The sequence below is a fragment of the Silene latifolia genome, chromosome 1 (genome assembly GCF_048544455.1).
Source record: "Silene latifolia isolate original U9 population chromosome 1, ASM4854445v1, whole genome shotgun sequence".
Classification (NCBI taxonomy): Eukaryota; Viridiplantae; Streptophyta; class Magnoliopsida; order Caryophyllales; family Caryophyllaceae; genus Silene; species Silene latifolia.
The window spans coordinates 91,785,910-91,800,196 of record NC_133526.1 but is presented as its reverse complement, the minus strand read 5'-3'; the positions used below and the strand labels follow the sequence as shown (position 1 = coordinate 91,800,196).

General features: G+C 40.4%; 1 non-coding gene across 1 annotated transcript; it reads right to left on the bottom strand.

Annotated features, from left to right (window-relative positions):
• Positions 1–13,872: 13,872 nt before the first annotated feature.
• On the bottom strand, positions 13,873–13,979 carry LOC141617634 (small nucleolar RNA R71). Its single transcript, XR_012531158.1, has one exon. It is a non-coding gene; the product is annotated as a small nucleolar RNA R71 (small nucleolar RNA).
• Between the last annotated feature and the right edge of the window lie 308 nt (positions 13,980–14,287).

The following is a 14,287-nucleotide window of genomic DNA, read 5'->3' as shown; positions in this document are numbered from 1 at the left end:
AGCAATTACAAGCCACTGTCAGACAACTCATGTGGCAGAAACCAAAATGGAAACTCATCAAGTAATTTTAGACCCCGAGTACCCGACAGGCACGTCATGGTAGGATCTGATGTCCCTGATCATATCAGGCCAGAATTAGTAAATTTTCTTAGAGGTAAATCTTCATGTTTTGCCTGGTCACATTTTGATATGACCGGAATAGATGCCAATATTATTACACATAAACTAAATGTTGATGAGTCTTATAAGCCTGTCCAGCAGAAAAGAAGAAAGTTTGCCGCTGAAAGACATGCTATCATTAATGAAGAAGTAGACAAACTATTGGACATGGGGATGATAAGAGAAGTCATGTACCCTAGCTGGCTAGCCAACGTAGTGGTGGTTCAAAAGAAGAATGGCAAGTGGAGAGTTTGTGTAGATTACACAGACCTCAATAAAGCCTGTCCAAAAGACCCATTTCCACTCCCACACATAGACGCAATGGTGGATGCTACAGCAGGACATGAACTCCTGACATTCATGGATGCCTCAAGTGGATTCAATCAAATCAAGATGCACCCATCTGATCAGGAACATACTGCATTTATCACGGAAAGGGGCATATACTGCTACACAGCAATACCCTTTGGCCTGAAAAATGCAGGGGCAACATACCAACGCCTGGTCAATACAATGTTTAAAGACCAAATAGTGGACACCATGGAAGTCTATATTGATGACATGGTAGTTAAATCAAAGAAAGCTGAAGATCATGTCAGGGACTTGGAAACAGCCTTTAAGATCCTAGAAGATTTCAATATGAAACTCAACCCATCCAAATGCCATTTTGGGGTATCCTCAGGAAAATTCCTGGGGTACATGGTGACCAAAAGAGGAATAGAAGCTAGCCTAGAACAAATAAGAGCCATACTAGAACTGGAATCCCCCAAGTCAGTCAAAGATATTCAAAACCGACAGACGAGTTCACCACCGAATAGATTCATTTCCAGATCATCGTAAGATGCAAGGCATTCTATGACCTACTCAGGAAGAACAAAGCATTCAAATGGTTGCCCGAACACGAGTCACCTTCCAGAGCTCAAAACATACCGACTACACCTCCGCTACTTGCCAAACCAGACAAAGGAGAACCCCTGACGGTCTACCTATCTGTCACAGAAACAGCAGTAAGTGGAGTCCTGACCAAAGAAATTGATGGCCAACAGCATCCAGTCTACTATGTAAGTAAAAGTCTCCTAGATGCAGAAACCAGGTATGGCCTACTTGAAAAATATGTACTTGCTTTAGTAATGTCATGCACTAAACTTCGACCTTATTTTGAAAGTCACCCAATCATTGTAAGAACCAACTTGCCTATCAAATCTGTCCTGAGAAAGCCCGAGTTGTCGGGCGAGAATGGCAAAATGGTCAAGACAAATCAAGCACCTATGATATAACCTTTGAACCCAGGACGGCAATTAAATCTCGTGCACTAGCAGACTTCGTGGTCGAATTCGGTCCTACCCTAGAACCAGACCTCATAAAAGAGGTCAATCTTCTTGACACCCAAAAAACAGACCAGGAATGGACTCTCCATGTAGATGGGGCAACAAATATGAAAGGCACTGGCCTAGGATTAGTCCTAAAATCACCACAGGGAGACTCGATTGCACATGGCTATTAATTGTGAGTTCAAAGCCACGAATAATGAGGTGAATATGAAGCCCCCGATTCTTTGGATTAAAGGTCGGACCTTACTTACGTTGCCTGGAACCAAATGAAGCCAGCCAGGTCATAGAAGACATACATAATGGATATTGCGGAAATCATAAAGGTGGAAGGAGCCTGGCAAGCAAAATTCTCAGGACAGGCTACTTCGGGCCAACCCCGAGAGCCGATCGCATAGCATACGGCTCAAAATGTGAAGCTCTGTCAAATCCATTCCCCTTATATCCATCAACCATCGAACTACTACATTCCATCTCGGCCCCCTGGCCATTCATGAAATGGGGCATGGACATAGTAGGAAGCTACCTCAGCGCCGGACAAAAAGTCTTCATGCTAGCAATGATCGACTACTTTTCCAAATGGATAGAGGGACTCTTACAGTGCAAGTCAAAGAAAAAGATGTCATATCATTTATCAAAAGGAATATCATATGTAGATATGGAATACCCTCGAAATAGTCCGTGATAATGGGACACAATTTGTGGGAAAAAAACAACTAATTTCGTGCACAATGGAATATCAATTTAGTCACATCTACACCAGGCTACCCTAAAGCCAACGGCCAAGCAGAATCAAGCAACAAAGTAGTAATCAGTTGCCTGAAGAAAAAGCTTAAAAGAAGAAAAGGAAGATGGGCAGAAGAGCTCCCCTAGCCCTATGGGTGACAGACCACACCCAAAACAGTACCCACGGGCCAAACACCATATTCCCTGGTCTATGGTCGCAAGCGATAATACCAGCGAGAAATTCATGTGCCAACTACCAGAAGCAGCCTGAACACAATAGAAGAGAACAGGCCCCTATTACAAGATAACCTACTCTTAACTGAAGAACTGAGAGATGCAGCCAAAGTCAGGATAGCCGCCTACCAAAGACAAAGAGCCGGGAGTTATAACAAAAATGTCAACATCAGAGTATTCAAAGAAGGAGACCTGGTATTAAGGAAAGTTTTCCCCAACACCAGAGAAAAGAACGCAGGCAAACTAGCCCCTACATGGGAAGGCCCGTACTTAATTGATTCAATAGTGGGACAAGGAGCTTACAGGCTACAAACTTTGGAAGGAGAAATGATCCCTAGATCTTGGAACATTTCCCACTTAAAACTATTTCATATCTGAGAAGCAGGTAAAACTACCCACCCTATATACATGTGCTAAGTTTCATACCTGCTATATGCTAAAGTTACCACTTAAAACTATTTCATACCTGCTATGTGCTAAGTTACTTGCCTGTTATTCTTAATTTCACCTAAAACTTTATTTCAAATCCTGAAAACTTGTTTTACGCCTTCTATTCACTTATTGTATGTTATACTTTAGGCTTAAACAAATGTTCAGGATTGAGGGCCACTCCACCCAACCTGAACAACATTTCTAAAAATGCTCTAATTTGGCACCTGCCTGCCTGACCCGAAAATTAAACTGAGCTCAGTACATAAAAAGACAAAGTACAAAGGTGGAATAGACTATAGTACTTGTCAAATAAGCCCTCCTGACAGGCTGAGGGCCATAAGCCCTCCTGACCGGCAACCACCCTCATTCTTAAAAGCCCTCCTGACAGGCAGATAAAGCCACCATTTCCCATAAACACAGGAATGAGGGCCATAAGCCCTCCTGACAGGCATTACTCTAACAAAAAATATCACATGAATGAACAGGTACAAATTCCAGTCAAAAACAGCAAGAAAATCAAGAAAGGAAAGGATATATATATATTTAAACCTACCCAGGAATACACCTTTCCCAGGCAGGAAGAACACACCGTTTATCCAGGCAAAGCCAACAAAAACAAAACAAATCCTAAATTATTTGTTCAGGGAACATCCCCCCCCTGAATAGGCCAAAACAACACAAAATCCCACAAACAGAAAAAACCAAACTAGCCCACCTTGGACACAGTAGCAGAGCCAATCCCCTCATCAGCAGCCTCCTCTTCTTCTTCTCCATCCCCTTCAACATCACTATTTTTCCCTTTGGATGGAGGAGAGTCCACCTCCTCGTCAGCATGCAACTTACAAAGCTCAGGATAAGTGGTATTGAGATCAGCCAATTCCTGATCAGGATTCCAAAAAGGCCTGACTTCAGCAGGCTCTTTCATAGCATCCACACGACCCTTGCCAAAGAAATACAGTGCAGCATCTTTATACCTGGCCTGAACCTCATCCCTCTCTACAGCCAATTCTTCATTTACCTTTAACTGCTCCTGCATAGCCTGTTTTTCAGCCTTCAATTCTTCCTGGGCAATATCAAACTTAGCCTGAAGAGCTTTCAAGGCATCCTGAGCAGATTTCAGCTTAGCAGACTCCACCAGCAACCGAGCCTTCCCTGCCTCATTATCCTCCTTCAACGAATGATTCTCAGCCTTGGACACCTCCAAATCAGCTTTAAACTTGTCAGCATCTTTCTTCAAGATTTGTACCTCCCAATCCAAGGCATTTTTTAGACCATGGACTGATTCCAGTTGACAGGCACTCCTCAGCACATCATTAACATTCTAAAACAAAAGAAAATGCCCATCTAAGCCACAAAAAAAGAAAACACACACAAAAACCCACAACAAACAAAGACAAAAAATATATACCTCCTGAAGCATGGTAACCAAGTTGGCAAAGATAATCCCCGGAACGATACATAGCGGCCAAAGCACGAGCGAAGCTTCCTCCGCCGGGTACTTGAAATAAGGATCATCAACCACAAAAGCCCGAGCCTGAATTTGATCCTTAGCAAACCGGACCTCATCCATACGAGCCCCGACGACCCCCGACCTCATGAACTCCTCCTAAAGACTCATCCACTCTCTTCCTCTTCTCTCAGACGATCACTTTCATCCACAATCTTTTCAGGCGACACCAACCGAGCCCCCGGGAAGGTTCATGAATCAACAAAGACTATCACTCCCCATTGCCTCACCGCTCTTTGACTTCTCCCCTGTAATTTGAGAAACCCCTGCCTTCACCAAAGACAGACCAAAACTAGCAATTCTGGCAGAAGCCCTAGTAGCTGCACGACGAGTTTCTAAATCAGCAATATAAGTATGAATCCAATACAGGAAACAGAATGACAAAACAAGCAAAAGAACTTACTCCCTGATGAAGATGCCCCTGGAACCTTAGTGCTCTTCACAGGCTTATAAGTGCTCAACTTAGCCTTCTTAAAACGAGGCATAGCAGCCTGCCCCAGACAGGCAGGCCAAAGCCTCTCCTCTTCAGGCAACGCCATAAACGCTGCTATCCGGTCAGCCGACCCCTCAGCATCAGGATCATTCACCCAGTCATTTACTAAAAGAAAGCACGGGCAAAGTAAGTAAACTCTCCAAAAAATACTATTACCAAACCAAAAATTATGCAGGAAAGAAAGATTACCTCCTTCAACAAAGTAGGGTAATTGAGATAGTCCAGTCAGGGGCAATTGAATCAGCCTTGATAAACATATAAGTCTGAGCCCAACCTTTATCATCCCCTGAATCAAAATTGGTGATCAGGTGAGTCATCTTTGACCTGACTCGAAAATTGAACCTCCCAGTAGAATGACTCTTCAGGTGATAGACATTCTTAAAATCATCCAGAGTGATAACCAACTTATGCTTAGAACATAAATGCTCAATAGAATGGACAATCTTCCAAACCATTGGCATGAGTTGAAACGGAGGAACCCTAATAGCCCTAATCACCTCAGTCATAAAAGGAGAAAGGGGAAGTTGACCACCACCCCTGAAAGCCCACTCAAAAATACAAAACCAACCCGGGCTACTCCAATTAGCCCTGATAGGACCATTCTCAGGAATCCAAACCTCAGCCCCATGAGGAATGAGACCCCTGCCCTTTATATAATGCTCAAAAAGGGTTTCGGTTGATTAGCCTCATGGAAAGAGACTGCCAAAGCCTTATTAGGAGAATACTCAACCCCCTTATAAGACATAGACAGAATCTCTGGAGAAGGAACAATCTCCACCACATCATCCTCAGGAATGACATCAGGGACCCCCTCAACCTCAGCAGAAACCATTTCAACTTCAACAGGAACTTTTTCAACCTCAGCAGGAGCTTTTGAAGCTGATGTCCTTCTCCTGCCACCAGCCATATATTATTTTTTCTGGGAAATGAATTTTTTGCAAAGGGAGAATTTTTTAGAAAGAGAAAGAAGAAAGTTAGAGATTGGAATGTGAAGACATACACGGAATAAGCAGGATATTTATAGCCGCAAAACTATAACGGCTAGGAAAGCAAGTGGTTAAGATCAATCATGACTCTCCTAGGGTTTTGTGAACCTACCCTATTTATGGCAAGTAACTGTTACAAGAAGTTGAATCAAACACAAATTCTGAATCCGATAGAAAGTCCCTGCACAAATCACTTGCCTGGCCCAAATTTTTATCTCCTCATTCCTGGCCAGACCCAATAAAGGAATAAGCAGATAAGGGGCAATTGTTGGGCCCTAAATTATCCCGCTCGACTCGATATATGCTGGACAATGACCAAGGACAATTCCCAGGCAAAAGATAACTAAAATCTGGCATTACTTCAACACGGATAGGCACCAAGCAGGAGTTGATAAAAGACAGGCGAAAGACAACCAGCAGCCTGAAAAGGAAAAACACCAGGCTACTTCAGGCTACAAACAGGCAGTTTATGTATATTCCCTACAAAAAAGGAAGACCAATTCAAGAAGCCAAAAGATATAAGAAGCAGTCAAAGCAACGGCTAGTCAAAAGGCAACCACCTCCGAGTAAATAGGGCACATTCCCTATTTACCAGGAAAACCTAAACGGCACAAAAACAATTGGAAACAACCACCTATAAATAGAAAGGAGGAGAAGACAAGAAGGATCATCAAAAAGACCATCACTTTTACTCATATTCTTTGTATTCTTAAGCTATATATTCGCCTGTCACGCCTGATATAACAATACTCTGTCAGGCTACTTAAAATCATAGTAACAATCACTCCTGGCTTGGTGCCCGTGGTTTTTTCCCTTATTCCCAGGGTTTTTCCACGTATAAATCCTTGTGTCATTATTTATTAGTTTGTTTTACATTTAATTATACCAATCAGGCGAGTTATTCGAGTTAGATCACCCTACACATAAATCCCTGGCAGGACGCTCTAGATCAATAAAAATCCTGCCAAAACACATACCAAGCGATCAATCCCCGATTTTCGAGAGGGATACCAATCCAAACAAAATGTGTAAGGAAGGTGCCCTAGCCTCGTGCATGAAGGAAATGAATGCTCTTTGACGAAACAGAAATGTGTAACGTCAATGGTATGCTTGACGCAATCAAGATTCAAAACGCGGGGATGAGAAAACTCACGCCGACGGGACGAGCCAATTGGTCGGTAATGGTTAGGTTATGGGCACGGACAAGGAACCCGACTTATGACCGTAATATCAATTGATGCATTTCAACCAAGACCTCGGTCGAGTCTCACCATCTAGGGATTGCAAAGACACGAGTGTCCTAGTTTTCCCCAGCGGAGTCCCCAATCTGTGGACATTGGCCCACCTACATGCCAAGCCAATCTGTGGACGTGCAGCAGTCGGAAAGCCACGCTCGGCGGTGTATTAAATACTTTCGACCGAATCGTTTTAGATCGGTCGGTTTCATCTTGGAAAGGGTCTCGAAACGATGTTGAGATGTTAGGAGTCGCCACCAACCAATTGTGGGATGCTTGGAAACCGTTCGAATCCACTTTATACCTAGGTCAATCAAGGCAAAAGCAGTGTTTGACATAGGTACTAAAGATAAGGAATCGTCCCTCTTTAGCATCTTATCTCTAGAATGACTCTCGTTCGCCCTGGATAAGGTCGTCCACTATCCAAAGTTTCTGAGTAAGAGGTGAAGGTACGTATTGGGAAGCCCTTTAATCGGACACCCAATCCCGCCCGCGGTAGCGGCCTCTACTAACCGATCTTGGTTGGTTGAATGCAAAAGTTGATAAAACGGGGAAAATGCATGACTGCGCATCCACAAGTTTTAAACCTAACATGTGAAATTTGCTATATCGGTTATTTATCCAAATATCAAGTAATTGATGTCAAGTTGGATTTAGTGTTGATTTGCATCCAAGACGGAAATTAAACATTCATTTACCAAGTTAGGTTCATGGTGCATAACGTGATCTATTTGTCTTACAAAAGCGTTTTGCAATTATAAAATAAAATGTGGACTTGTCAACCTGATCCTTCCTGTATTCGGGTTAACCGAAGTTGGGATCGTCCTAGACGAGGGCTGGAAAGAAAACAGGACCTGCATTAGTCAGCCTATTGAGGCGCGAGCCATAGGACGATGCAAAGGGGCCTGCCCAGATTTGAAAACTGGAAATCAGATGGTCTGTTTAGGCGCGAGGTAGACGACGACCTAAAGGGTGTCTCCTGGTTGTTGAAAATGTTTATGAAATTATTTCTAAAAGGGGTGTTTGAACCTGTCTTTTTAGGAAAAGGTCGTTTAGACCGCTTTTGTGCTAATGTGAAGAACGGGACTTGAATAATTATCATTATGTTGACAATATTCGATGTCGGGTTCGATTTTGCAAGCTTGACATGAATAGTTTTGTAAGAAAATATGAAAAAGTGTTTATTATGAACTAATTATGTTAAGTTCATTGCTTTGTAATTAGCCAAAGTTTATCATCGTACTCGGATTAAACTGACATGGTATGTAGAACCAAGGATGATTATGCATGTATGACTAATATGATTGTTTTGAAAATGTAAACAAATGAATAAAAGGTTTTAAAATACCTTTTAAAATGTAATTAACCAAATATTATCACCGAAACACGGATTAAACCGTCATGGTATAAGGAACCAAGGGTGAACATAATTTATGGTTAAAAAGATTTTTCATAAAAATGATTTGAAACGGTAAAAACCGATTGTAAAATGAAATGAAATTGGAAAGAATGAACTCAAACACATTTGAGTTCTGACCTGGACAGCCAGTATAGGCGCGAGCCACCTAGTTGTGACTAAGGGCTTCTGTTTGAGGTCAAAACTCGGTTTTGGCTCATTCGATCCGTATTTTGGACCATGTTATGCATGTTTTAGCATGTTAAGGTTATAAAAAGAGATAAAAGAGCATGGAATAAGAGGATTAATTACATCCTCATACTTACATGCTAGGTTGTTGGCGAGAAATCGACGGAAGTGTTAAAACTTGTTAGGTCGAAAAACTCGGTTGAAAACCGTTTTAGCAAAATAAAGAATCTTGTTTTGTTTAGTGATAGTGTAGTTGGTCGATATGGTCGGTCAAGTGATTTAATGCACGATGACGGTACCAAACAATGTGTATGGCTCGTATTTTTCGATCGGTAGGTTAGAAATACGTGTCGTTTTGGTTACTCGGGAAGTCGTGGTCTATAATTTTAAGGGAGAAAAGAGGGGGCGGACACTCGTGTACCTTCAAATGATGGAATTTGAGGGGTATTTATAGAGGATTGTGTGCTTGTGTGGGTTTTGAGCGACGTGGCCGTATAGGCTACTCGAAGAGGCGCGAGCCTGTTTGCGGGTCTTCGAGCTGTCTTGTCACTATCACGCATTTGAAATCATGATTTGTTCTATCCTAGGTTTTGGATGTCATGATTGTTGTACTTGACCATCAAGTATACCGTGTATACTTAGCATGGAAGGTTTTGTGATGTTTGTTTTTTGTGTTTGACTAGGTTTGACTCGTTGTTGGAGTCGGGATTTGAATTTCGAGTTGGTTTTTGGTCCGGTGTCGGTTTTGACTCTAGTTAGTGTAATTGTGACCCCGTCGTCGTGCATAAAACACTCTAGGTACTTTTGAAAAGTTTTGAAAATGTTTTGTTTTCGAAATCGTTTTGAGTTTTCCGACTTATAGTTATACAAACTGTCGATTAAACGTAGCGTTTCCACGTATCTACAGTTCCTAATTCCCAAACTTGATGACTATACCCAATTCCACGCATCTTATCGGAGATATAGGCCTAAGGGTTAGGGTGAGAAAATCTTTCTATTGGGCTCACACACAAACTCTATGCCCGGAATCCCGGGGGTTAAATCCCTAGAGGTACCACCGGCTCTTGGTGAGCATCTCTTGCTTCATTACTCCTCGCGTTCCGTGATAGCCTTGACACGCCACAGAATCCATTTCACATGTCAAATTCCGGATAGGAGTGGTGAGAATTAAGACAATCCGGAATAGATACGGAAGAGGTAAGAATCGAATGACTTGGGACGGATAGAAATTTTCCTTAGTGCTTTAAATGAAGGACCGACACTTGAACATAAACCCTTGACACGAGCTTGTCATTGAGAAGAAGTTTACTTAAACCGAAAATGAAATTAAAGAAATTACGGCATGACTTCCTTTGTATTTTAATCAAATCGCAAATAGTCTTAATAGCACACTTGAAACATCATGAACTTTTTAAAACGATGCAACTTCAAAACTCAACTATAGCAACTTTACTAACTTTGTAAAATGCTCTTCCTTATTATGCAATTTTACTCAAACTTGACTCAAATGCGAATTGCTATATTAAAACTTTAACATAAAGGTCATTTGTCTCAAATTTCTCGAAAACTCTAATACGGAATAATCCTTCATAGGATGATACATGTCACTATAGGCCAAGTTCAAAGCATTACGAATCGATTAGGATAAAACCTAACTTGTAAAAGTCAAAATCCGGGTAGGTATACCACCCATTTTCGAAAAACTTAAGGCGGATAAATCTCTTATGTACGACTTTACAAAGCATTATAATCAAAGATTATGATAATAAGGAGTAAATGAAGTACATCACGAGCGTAAAATCAAAGCTTATGTATACTTGTCACCACATTTTTGGGAAATTTATCAACCTTTAAGACGGAAAAAAATCGACGTAAAGCTCCCTCAAGTACCATTATTTGAGACTTAAGGTAACCATGAGTGTAAGTAAAACATGTAGTGAGCATAAAATTCAAAATTTTGACATGGTTAGTACCAAATTTTTGAGAAATTGGTCATATTTTTAGGAAGAAAACTCCTTAGTTTGCCTCATGGTATAACAACAATCATTAAATTTATAGCCTAGCAACATACTTGAACCATATTTAAGACATAATTTAGAATTTGTTTATGGGTACTTAGACCTCGAAATTTTTCTCAATTTTAAGACGAAATTTGTTTCGTTTTAGACAATATACCACATTACCAACAAAGATGGTAGTCTTATAAGGCAAATAAACCAAGTTTTACTCAAGAAATATCAAAATTTGGGCATGACCTCCCTATATTTCGAAAATTGAAGACGGAGTTTTAAGACAAAAATTTTCACATACCAAACAAGATCCATCAATAACAACAAAAGGTTAAGCCTTTGTTGTTCAATTAAACCCAACAACAGGCATCAAAAATTAATTTATAAGCTCAAGAACACCATTTTCGTGTTCCACCATTTATGTGGCAAAACTGATATAAAAATTTGATTTATAGCAACAACAATGGTGTAGAAAGCTATTTACTACTATGAATTAAGCAAAAACTTGTAAATAATTGAAAAATCTTGGACAAATTAATATAGATCTAAACAAATTAAGATGGAGAAACAAGAGGAAAGTTGGTCTACTTACATTACTAATTAAGAAGAGATTTGAGACGGAAAATGGAGTAGAAAGCTTAACCCAAGTAACAAATTAAAAAAAATAGAGTTTTGGAATTAATTTTGGATAAATTTTGATGTTGAAGTTTGATGTGACCATAATTGGCGCATATTTAGCCCCCGAATTACCATTGTTTCCATGCTTTTTAGTGCCTATTTGGGTCATTTCTTATCATTAGTTCTTTGTTTTGCATATTCTTTGAGATTTTGATCCCTTGGTAGGAAAGGAGTAAGAATCTTGCATTTTCATGGCAAAACGAGGCTAAATTGATCGTATTCAATGACCAAGCATCAAGGAGAGACAAGACTAGAAGGCCTTTGTACATAGCATAGTAGAAGAGCATTGTTGAGAAAGGATCCTTGAGTCCCCAAGGAAATCCCCAAGGAATTCATGAAGAAAAGGGAAGAAAAGAAGAATAATTGACGCTGCCAGACAATCCGAACGGATTGTATACAATCCGCCCGTCCGTCCAGCCCAATCCGAGCGTCCCTCAAAGGAATCCGCTCGGATTCCCCCTCGCCAATCCGAGCGTCTTGCCCAAGGATCCGCTCGGATTCCTCAGCCCAGATCCGGCCGTCCCGACTCCCATCCGCACGGATTTGATGACAAAGACGTTTTCATTCTTCAAGCTACGATTAGAGAAGCCCTTCTCTCGAAGAATACCGGAGTCTCCTTGCTCAACTTAAAAAGTGTAATTACTAGTTTAGCCCTTAGTTAACCCTAATGCATCCTCCCTAATTTTCACTATAAATACCCCATTAGTCTAATTAGAGGAGCATGTTCTTATTATCAATAATTAGTGTAGTTAATATCAATCAAATCTCTCTTCAATATTGTAATCAAGTATTAATCAAGTTTTAATCCAAGTTTTAGTTCTTTACTCTCTCTCTTGTTCTTACTTTATTTTGGGTAATTGAAGATTATTTGGGTTATTATTGGGAGATTGACAACCTCTCAATCTAGGATTCAAGTACTTCTATTATTCTTGCTTTATTATTGGAATCATTAGTAGGTATAATCTCTTAATCCCTTTTTAATTATTGCTAATTACTTTCACTTATTCATCATGTTTCATTATGTTAGTATGATTGACAACCTTTCTAGCATGATCAATATGATAATGAGTGAGTAGTCTCTTAGCTAGGGTTTAATGGGTGATTAGGGGAAACCAACATGGGGAATGATTCATGCTTAAATTAATATGCTTTCATATCTTATTTGCTTGCTTGTTTTGATCTTAATACATGCACATGTTATATTTGATGAAATGCTAAGCCTATGAATCCTTGCATTTACTATCATCTTCTATCCTTTCAACTTGACTTGTAAGACATAACCCAACTCGAGTCTTGTTACACCATGCATGTGTTGAGTAGGAAAGATTAAGTCGACTTGTAGGTGTTGTACAATCTAATCGATTCGGCTCCGGGACCCAAACTTTCCTAGGATTGTAAGACATAACCCAACTCAATCCATCACAATAATAATTGCTTGCTTATAACTTGAGAACATGTTTGTATGATCATATCCCATGATTCCCCTATGAACCCATGACACCCTAGTGCCTTTAATCAATTGTTTACACCCCTTATTTTATTCATCTTGCTAGTTTATTTTCATTGCTATTTTAGTTTAGTAACCTTCTACATCAACCCAATTTGTGACACCCCTTAGACACTACTAGTTACAATAGAATTCTCATTTCAATACCCGTCCCTTGGGATCCGACCTTTACTTGCCTCTTTACTAATTGTAGAGTTGTTTGTGAAGTATAAATTGTGTTTTGTATCGACCATTGACCAACGACCACATATGCTTAATTGTGAACACCAAATGGACTCGATCAAAAAATGGCGCCGTTGCCGGGGACGGTGTTTAATTGATTTAAGATTTCTTTTATTGTTATTAGTTGTGTCTTTTTCACCTTGGGGAAGTAAAACTTCTCAAGGTTTGTTCTAATTGTTTTCGAGTTGTTTGATATTTTGCATGTCTAGAAGGTTACAAAGAGATTTGTTACCTTTTGACCGTGAAATCGAAAGAACCTTGACGAATAATAGGAGACTTGTTAGGAGGAATTTGGGAGGTGTTGGTGAAGTTGTTCAACCCACTAGTGAGTTTGTCAATCCTTTCGCAATAGAAGGAGAAGAAAACCCATTAAATAATATCCCACAAAATCCACCTACAATGCCTAAATTCTCGTCACACTCTATACCCACCGAGGAGGATCTACCAAATGGTACTCCTACACCGCAACATCTCACCGGAAACTTTATTGCCAAGTCCGCCTTCATCCAACTAGTTGAGAGGAGCCAATTCGGAGGAATGCCTAGTGAGGACCCTCATTCTCATATGGAAACCTTTTGCGATTATTGTGAAGCTATCTCTCAAACGGGCGTGACTCAAGACCAAATAAGATGGGTCTTATTTCCTTTTTCGTTAATCGGCACCGCAAAGCAATGGTTGAAGGGCCTTGATAAGGCCACCCTTGGAATAGATTCTTGGAAGAAGTTAGCTCTAGCTTTCTACAAAAAATTCTACCCACCGGAAAAGACTAACATGCTAAGAGCTCAAATTACGGGTTTTAAGCAAAGGGATGAAGAATCTTTGTATGAAGCTTGGGAGCGGTTCAAAGGTATTTGTCGCTCATGTCCTCACCATGGACTTAGCGAATGGTTTTTAGTGCAACAATTTTGGAATGGTTTATATGAAGATTCAAGGAACATTCTCAATATGGGATCAAATGGAATGTTCACCGAAGTTGATGACAATCAAACATGGAACAAGATTGAGGAAATGGCGGTCCATAATTCACAATATAGTAGGCCTCCCAAGGCTACTAGAGGAGGAAAGTATGAAGTGGATTCCGTTACTCAATTGGGTGCTCAACTTAGTGCTCACATTGACACAATCAACTTGAAGTTTGAACAAGCTATGGCTAGACTTGAGGAAAACTCAAAATCATCAAAGCATC